We start from the raw sequence: 7,981 nt of genomic DNA on the forward strand, positions 1-7,981 counted from the left end.
AAGAGAGGCCTAAGGACCAGAAAGAGAAAAATTAAGACGAAGCCTCACTCTGTGGCTTGGGAAAATGAAAACTCTTCTGGTGGGGTGTTAAGCCCTTCCTTCTAAAGCAAATTTTGCATTATAGCTATTGGAGAAAAACTGCATAAACAGCATTGGTGGTAGAGAACAAGCATCTGCATAGGGGCACCATCTGCTTGAAACCATTGTGTAGCTGGAACAGATGCCCTAACTACAATATTGGAAAGGTTTTGTGTGGCATCCCTCACTGCATTAGTGCTTCATGCAGAAAAGAGTGCTTGGAAATCATAACCCAGCATCCATAACAGGAAGGGGATGTGTGCATCTGTTTTTGGAGAGCAGAAAAGCAAGTCTGGCAGATCAATAGGAGAAAACCTCAAGGTCTCTGATTTTCTTTCAGAACAAGAAAGACCACGTGCAATTCTCAGATCCTCTCATCCTCCGATCAACCTGCCCTGCCTCATGGGATGCAGACTAACAGCTTCCACTGTCAAATGTTTCACAAATTGACATGGCTCCTGTGATACCATTCACCATACATCAAGCTAAAACAAACAGCTTTTGTTTTCAGAGCATCCTGTGCACTGCAGATCTCACTTGTATTGCCTCACTGTGTAGCTGTCTGTCCCACATTGTGCCCCTCTGCTGGGTGCAGCAGGCAGCTTTTCAGACCAGGGAGCACAGGGACAGCTAAACAGAGGCCCGGAGAACCAGTGCAGGACCCCTGATGGAGTCATCCTCACCTATACTCATGCCCGCCGCCACCCAGGGCCTGAATTGGTCCATGGAGGAGACTGGCAATGTCATGGTGCTGCAGGAAAAAGGTATCTGGATTCAAGTTAACTCACAGTCCCCCTGCATCTTAGGATGCCTTGTATTGCCCCTGCAAACCCTCCCCTTGCAATGTGGGCTGTCTAGCCTTGGCCCAAGCTGTCTGCTCTAGCCCAGCAGTGAGAGCTGTTCGAGTGCCTCCTGGCTTCTGGCCTGGGCCACTGCAGGCATGTGGCTGCATTTCCGGAATCAGAAGTGAACGTCTGTTCATTTGCAGCTTAGACTAACCGAAAAAGATTGAATCAATTCAGACTTGGGCTTTTGACTATCTGTTCTTAGCCATAGAGTTGGCGGCTTCCTTTTGCTGCTTTTCCATGTGTTCCCACCATGCCTGCTGTCTTGACTGCTCTGTCCTGCTAGGTCTGTGGTCTACTGATTAAGCCAAGGTGCAAAAGTTCAGCATTAAGTCACCTATAGGGTAAGTAAGCCTAGGCCCTGAGTCCTTCAGGTGTCTATCACCTAGTACTCTATTCACCAGGTGGCTGGGCCCAAAGTGGCAGGCAGGGGTGCTAGTTGTGTTTTTTGGCAGATTACAATTGAAAGAGTTTATGTCCATCTCTTACACATTGAATTGCACAGACACATAAATACAGGCGACCCTCGCCATTCGCGGGGCATACGTTCTTTTATCCCCCATGAATGGCGAAATCCACGAATAAGGCACTGCGTTCATGAATGCAGTCCACATTCATGAATGCAGTGCCCCCTGCTGCCGGGGGGGGATGGGGTGGGGCACGGCTCCGATGGCAGGAACATGGCCTGTCTCTTATTGTACACTTCAGGACTTTGCTAGACATTCCACATTAGACATTCAGGGAACTACTATTGACACTAGCTCTATGTGCTACTGTTGAAGTCAACAGGCTAAATCTTGAATTTTTATAACCTTTTCACTCACACTTTGCTTAGGTGCTTTAGGTGAAGTTTTGCTGGAGAAAATTATTTTTTAAAAACGCTCAGAATTCAAAAGTTATTCTCTATTACATCTATTATTCTCTGTTTAGGTGGAGAATTGGCCCAATTAATTCATATTTCTTCTCTGCTTTTGTAATGTTGAGGTATTAACATACCGCATGATACCACATAATATGGCTGATATGGCTAATTAGGTTACCATTTATTTATTTATTGGAGTCCTATTTTTTAAAAAACCCAATAGGATGTTTTATTGGTTGCTGACATGAGTTCCAAAGAGAACCCATTTATTGATTACTGTGGTTACACGATTACTCTTCAGCTGCTCTTGTGTTGGTATTGAGAAATGTTATTTGTACCTGTCTGTGTGTGATCTGGTATTTTCCACATTAAATCCTTTTGTTCCCAATTTCAGTTGGAGTCAGCACATTTGTTTTGAGGAGGCAGCAATTTATAGTGTAATCTGGTTGTCATGTCTGATTACGTATCTTTTTGCTTTGTCAGTGATTCTCAGTCAGGGTACAGTGAAATCCTTTAAGGGTGCTGCTGGGTGCCTCTTAATAGTGGGACTGGTATTATGAACCATCTACACATGGTTCACAAGATAATAAACCCAGAGATTTCAAATAGGAATCCATGGTGTCAAAAACATTTCAAACCTGTGGTCTTTCTGAGTCTTTTACAACAAAAGGATTGCTGTTATTTTTTCATAGTTGAAAAAAGTAAGTGACAGCAAACCTGGCATTTTCTGAGGGGTGCCTTGAGTCTAGTAAATTTGAGAACCACCATTTTAAGTTTTTAAAACTATGTTTTCATTTTGACACTGAAACCTTTAGAAAGCAGACCTTTCCTTTCCTCACACTGTGTATGCAAACAGCTTTCCAGAGCGACATCTAGTGTTTTATGAACCCAGGTATCTGAGTACTTTATGAAGGGTGATTTTTTTTTCAGTATGTTGTAGTTTCTCACTACAGAGATAGAGAGATCTTGCAGTTGCCATCACGGCGAACTGAGTAAGAGTAACTCCAGTAAACAGATACAATAAACAGATCTCAAAACATACATCATGCAGTGCCACTAATCTCTGGTATTAGATGATCTTTACCTTTTGGTTTCGTACAGTATAAGGTCAGTGTGCTATGCATGGTGAAACATCCCAAAGATATGGCCTATGGGCGGGGAGGAAAGGGAAGGCAAAGGAGGGTGAATGGGAATTACAGTTCCCCCTCCCCTCCTCTCTGCTGAAGAGGAAGCGTCTCTGGGGCTTTCGGAAAATCTGCTTCCCAAGAGCTTCCTGTTGTCTTGCTTGTTCGGGACTCAGGGACTGAAGTGTCATCACACAGAAGACCTATGGAACTAGATGAGGTGTTGGTGCATGACCAGGGAGTTAATGGGGCTCCAAGCCTTGCCACCAGTAGGTGAAGCAGCACTAGCAGCTGGTGTCTAAGGACCTATGGTACTGGCTGTCACTTTAGCTGCATCTACTCCTTTCCTTCAGTGGTGGGGTGGGGGTGGGGAGGAATTGAGGCCCCCATACAGAGGAAGGGAGGGAGTTGGGCAGGGGCTTCTGTTGCTCCTGTTGCCCAGATGGGTGGTGTGTGGGGCTTCGGGCCCAGGGCCAGAATGCATGGCCACAGGGCCCCAGTGGGGAGTGGGATGGGGACACAGGCAGCTCATCTGGGGGGCAGGGGGTGGCATCCCTGCTGCTGCTTGCAGTCACTGGGCAATAGGGGGGACCCATGCCCCCCAAATTTGTGTGCAGGGAGAGGGTGGGCACATGTTGGCTGCTGTTGGCTCAGGCTCCCTACCCTGATGCCCTCCTCCAAGGCCTCTGCAACCCAGTGGGCATGACCCAGCACTGCAGGGCACAGTGGGCCCATGCAGGGAAGTTTGTTGTTGATGCGAGCTCCGCACTGCCCTGGTGAGACATCCCCTGCCAACATGGCAGCAGCGAGGGTCACAACCCCATACCGCTGCCTCTGCTGCTCCTGCACAGGCAGGGGATGCCTCACCAGGGCAGCATGGAGCTCACAGCAGCAACAAGCTTCCCTGTGTGGCCCCGCTGTGCCCTGCAGTGCCAGGTCACACCCAATGGGCTGCGGAGGCCCTGGGGGAGGGCAGCAGGGTGGGTAGCCGAAGCCCGCAGCAGGCAACTTGCGCCCGCCCCTTCCCTGTGCACAGATCTCAGGGGACGGGTCCCCCTCCTGCCTCCCCAAGAATGCACACAGCAGCAGGGAACCAGTCCCACCCTCACCCAAGCCCACAGCAAACAGGCAGCGTGAGTACGGAGCCAGGTTCCGTGCTCCACTCTGCTGCAGCAGCCACTGCTTCCTATGGGAAAAGGGGGCTGTGGACCCAGGTCCCTGGTGCCATAGTCCTGGCAGCTGGGGCCCTGCTCTGGCAGAGCTGGGGGGTGCGGGGAGCTGTGGGTGGGGGTGAGGGACACCAGCCGGGCCAGGGGGCTGTGGGTGAGGAGTGAAGGGCCTCAACCTGCACTCTGTGAGCTAAGGTGACAAGGGGAGCTCTGATTTTCCATGATAATAAACCCAAAATCAAATACCAACATTTATAGGTATTTAGGATTTATTTTATTATGGTTATTGAGGCACTGGTAGACTTCCAAATTGCTTTAAAATTGTAAATATACCACGAAAACATTGTGTTCAACTGATACCTATATATATAGTAGCCTTTCATTTTAATCACATATTTTGGGGTTTTTATCAGAGAATTTGTGATTTTTTTTTTATCAGGGAAAACCAGCATCCCTGGTAATGACAGATGTGATTACAAGCACAGATGTTCCTGTATGTAGCTATCCACTCTGGACTTCTTTCATGATCACGTGTGCACTCACTCACACAACACACAGGTCTGTTCATGTTTCATTTCAGATACACTTTTTCTGTCTACCCTATGACATGGCCATATGAGATGATACTGTGATGCTACATTGTCTGACATCTAAAAGCATGACAACATTCAGGCCATCAGCATTGCTTTCTTTCCTATTTTGGGCTACTTTAATTGCCAGGTCTGTTGCTATTTTCTTTCTTCTACTGTCCAAACAATTGCCATCTTCATATCTTGAAAATTATAAACAAGCACTGAATATACCTCCTCTACACAGGTCTCACCTTTTACTTATTGTGGGCCTAATCTGAAGGCCATTGCGATAAACAGAAAACTACAAACCCAGGATTAACCATTTTATCTTTGAACAAAGTACAAACGTTCAGCTGTCCATGTCTATTTTCTAGGATAAATTCTAAAATAGGTTCATGGGAAAAGAAGTACTAACAGTTTAGCCTGAGAAATTGCAAAGTACATCTAAATAGTTATCCTGTAACTGCGTGGTTGAATCAATCATAAAAAAAGTGGCAGTGCATTCAGGCATTCATTAAACCCTGATCAGAAGGGTGATGTGGGTACACCAATCCCGGGATATATCTGTTCTAGGACAAATGCAATATCTGTTCCTACCCAGCGAGCCTTAGCTCTGCCAAAAGAGTGAGGCATATAAAGTAAAACTTAGGCAGGATTTAGGCTGTAACTGAAAAACCAGGATCCAAAAAAAATCCCTGCTCTTAGCCCTGCCGTTAACCTTGAGAAAGGCTGGGTTTCAGTCCCTGCTTCAAGGATCATTGGTGTATTTTGTACAATAACAGCTTTGTGTAAAACACGCAAACAGCCCTGGGAGTGGGGACTGGAGTTGAGGCCTCCCTGCCCCAAGCAAGCACCCTAGCCACGCAGCAGGGGTTTGTGCCCCAGTCTGATGCCCCTATCTTGCCCTATGACCTGTATAGGGCTGTGGAGGCCACTGCAGGGGTTATCCATCTCAAAGTTAGACATAATGCAAAGAATCACAAAGATCCAGGCTTTTTTTAAAAATTTCAGTGGCATTTGCCTCCATCAGTATATGAGATCAGACCCATTAAAGTCAATGTAGCGCTTCATGAGGAAGGAAAGAATAAACCATATGTGATATATGTTAGTCATGATGTTTAATGTACTACCAGCAGGCACTAAAATCTTACAGTGATAAGGAAAACACAAGGACCTGAGTCAAATAGAATAAATAGAATATTATAAGCAAGGCAGAACATAATTCAGTTTGTGTGCAATTCAGGAAAGATCTTAAATCCACTTTTTCAGCCAAGTTAACCTGGGCTAACCCAGAAAACTGGCTGGAGCATCAGGCTCAGAGGGTAGTGATCAATGGATCAATGTCTAGTTTGCAGCCAGTATCAAGTGGAGTGCCCCAGGGGTTGGTCCTGGGACTGGTTTTGTTCAATGTCTTCATTGACGACCTGGAAGATGGCATAGAGTGCACCCTCTGCAAGTTTGCAGATGATACCAAACTGGGGGGTGGGGGGGAGAAGGGGGGAAGTAGTAGATACGCAGGAGGGTAGGGCTAGGGTTCAGTATGACCTAGTCTAATTGGAGGATTGGGCTAAAAGAAATATCATGGGGTTTAACAAGGACAAGTTCAAAGTCCTGCAGTTAGTTTCATAGTTTTTAGGGCTGAAAGGGACCTTACAGATCATCAAGGCCAGCCCTCCTGCACTTGGGCAGGAAAGACTGCTGGGGTCAGATCATATGACCACAGCAAGATGGGCATCAATTAGGATGGAATAAAACCATGCATCAGGACAGGCTGGGGGCTGGGCAGCAGCTCTGCAGAAAGAGGCCTAGGGGTTACAATGAATAATAAGTTGATTCTGAACCAACAGGGTGCACTTGTTGCCAAAAAGGCTAATGGTATACTGGGCTGCATTAGTAGGAGTGTTGCCAGCTGCCAGCAGGTCAAGGGAAATGAGTATTCCCCTTCATTTACCACTGGCAGGGCCACATCTGGAGTACGGTGTTCAATTTTGGGCCCCCACTACAGAAAGGATGTGAACTAACTGGAGAGAGTCTAGTAGAGGGAAATAAAAATGGTGAGGGGGCCAGGGGACATAACTTCTGAAGAAAGAATGAGGGAACTGGGCTTATTTAGTCTAGAGAACAGGAGACTGAATGGAAGAACTTTCTATAATTCCATGAACTCTTGAGAGACCTATACTACAAAAACCATAGAGTATGTGTGAAGGCTGTTACAGCAACTAATAAGCCTAATGATTTCAGTTCCATTACGGCTCCCCCCAAAAATTGGAGGATACTGGATCATAGGAAAGTAGGGCAGGAAGGGACCTCACAAGACCATCTAGATCAGTCCGATGCTGGATCATCCCTGACTAAGCCATTCCAACCAAGTGTCTGTCCAAATCTGTTTAAAAAAAGCCAGGGATAGAGATTCCACAACTTCTCTAGCTAGCCTGTTCCCAGGATTGACCACCATCATAGTCAGAAAGTTTGTCCTAATCTCCAACCTAAGTTTCTTTTGCTGTAGCTTGAGGCAATTTCTCCTGGTCCTGTCCCCTATGGCCACTGCCTTTAGATATTTGAAGATTGTTGTCAAACACTGCCCCATCTCCTACCTCCAGTCTTCTCTCCTCCAAACTAAATAAGCCTAGTTCTTTCAGTCTTCTCAAAAATTTTGCCTCCCAGGCCCCTAATCATTTTTGTTGGTCTCCACTGGACTCTTTCCAACCTGTTCACATCCTTTGCAAGGGGTCAGGCCCAAAACTGGATCTAATACTCCATGTGAGAACTCTCTGCTGCTGAATGGAGAAGAATCATAGAAAATTAGCATTGGTACGTCAGGAGTAGGTCTGTACAAAGCTTTGGGTGCTGATTCAATTTGGAGGAGATTGGCCCAATTTGGTGGCCGAATATCTGAATCCAAATTGAATCGGGACCAATTAAAAGGTCCAAATCGATTTGAAGCTCTCCAAATCAATTCAGAAAAGATTCGGAAAGCTTCAGTGATTTGGGCAGTCCCCGCCCACTGCATCAGGGAGCTGGAGCCGGACTCGGAGCTGGTAAGTAGGCGGTGGGGGAGGGGACCATGGGGGGACCCCGCCAGGCCCCAACTCCTGCCTGCTCCCCCGACTCCCCCATGGCTGTCCTGCCTGTCCCGGCTCCTGGTGCTTTAAAAAAAAAAAAAAAAACCCACTCACTGTGTGCTGCCCAGTGGAGGCCAATTCCTGCTCCCCCCCACCCACACACACACACGGCCTCATGCCATATGGTGGGGCTCTGCCACAAGCCCCCCAACCCCTGCCTTGCTCTCCTGGCCCCACCCCCCATGGCTGCCCCACCCGCCCCAGCTCCG

This window comes from Alligator sinensis, unplaced genomic scaffold, assembly GCF_000455745.1.
Source record: "Alligator sinensis unplaced genomic scaffold, ASM45574v1 scaffold221_1, whole genome shotgun sequence".
NCBI lineage: Eukaryota > Metazoa > Chordata > Crocodylia > Alligatoridae > Alligator > Alligator sinensis.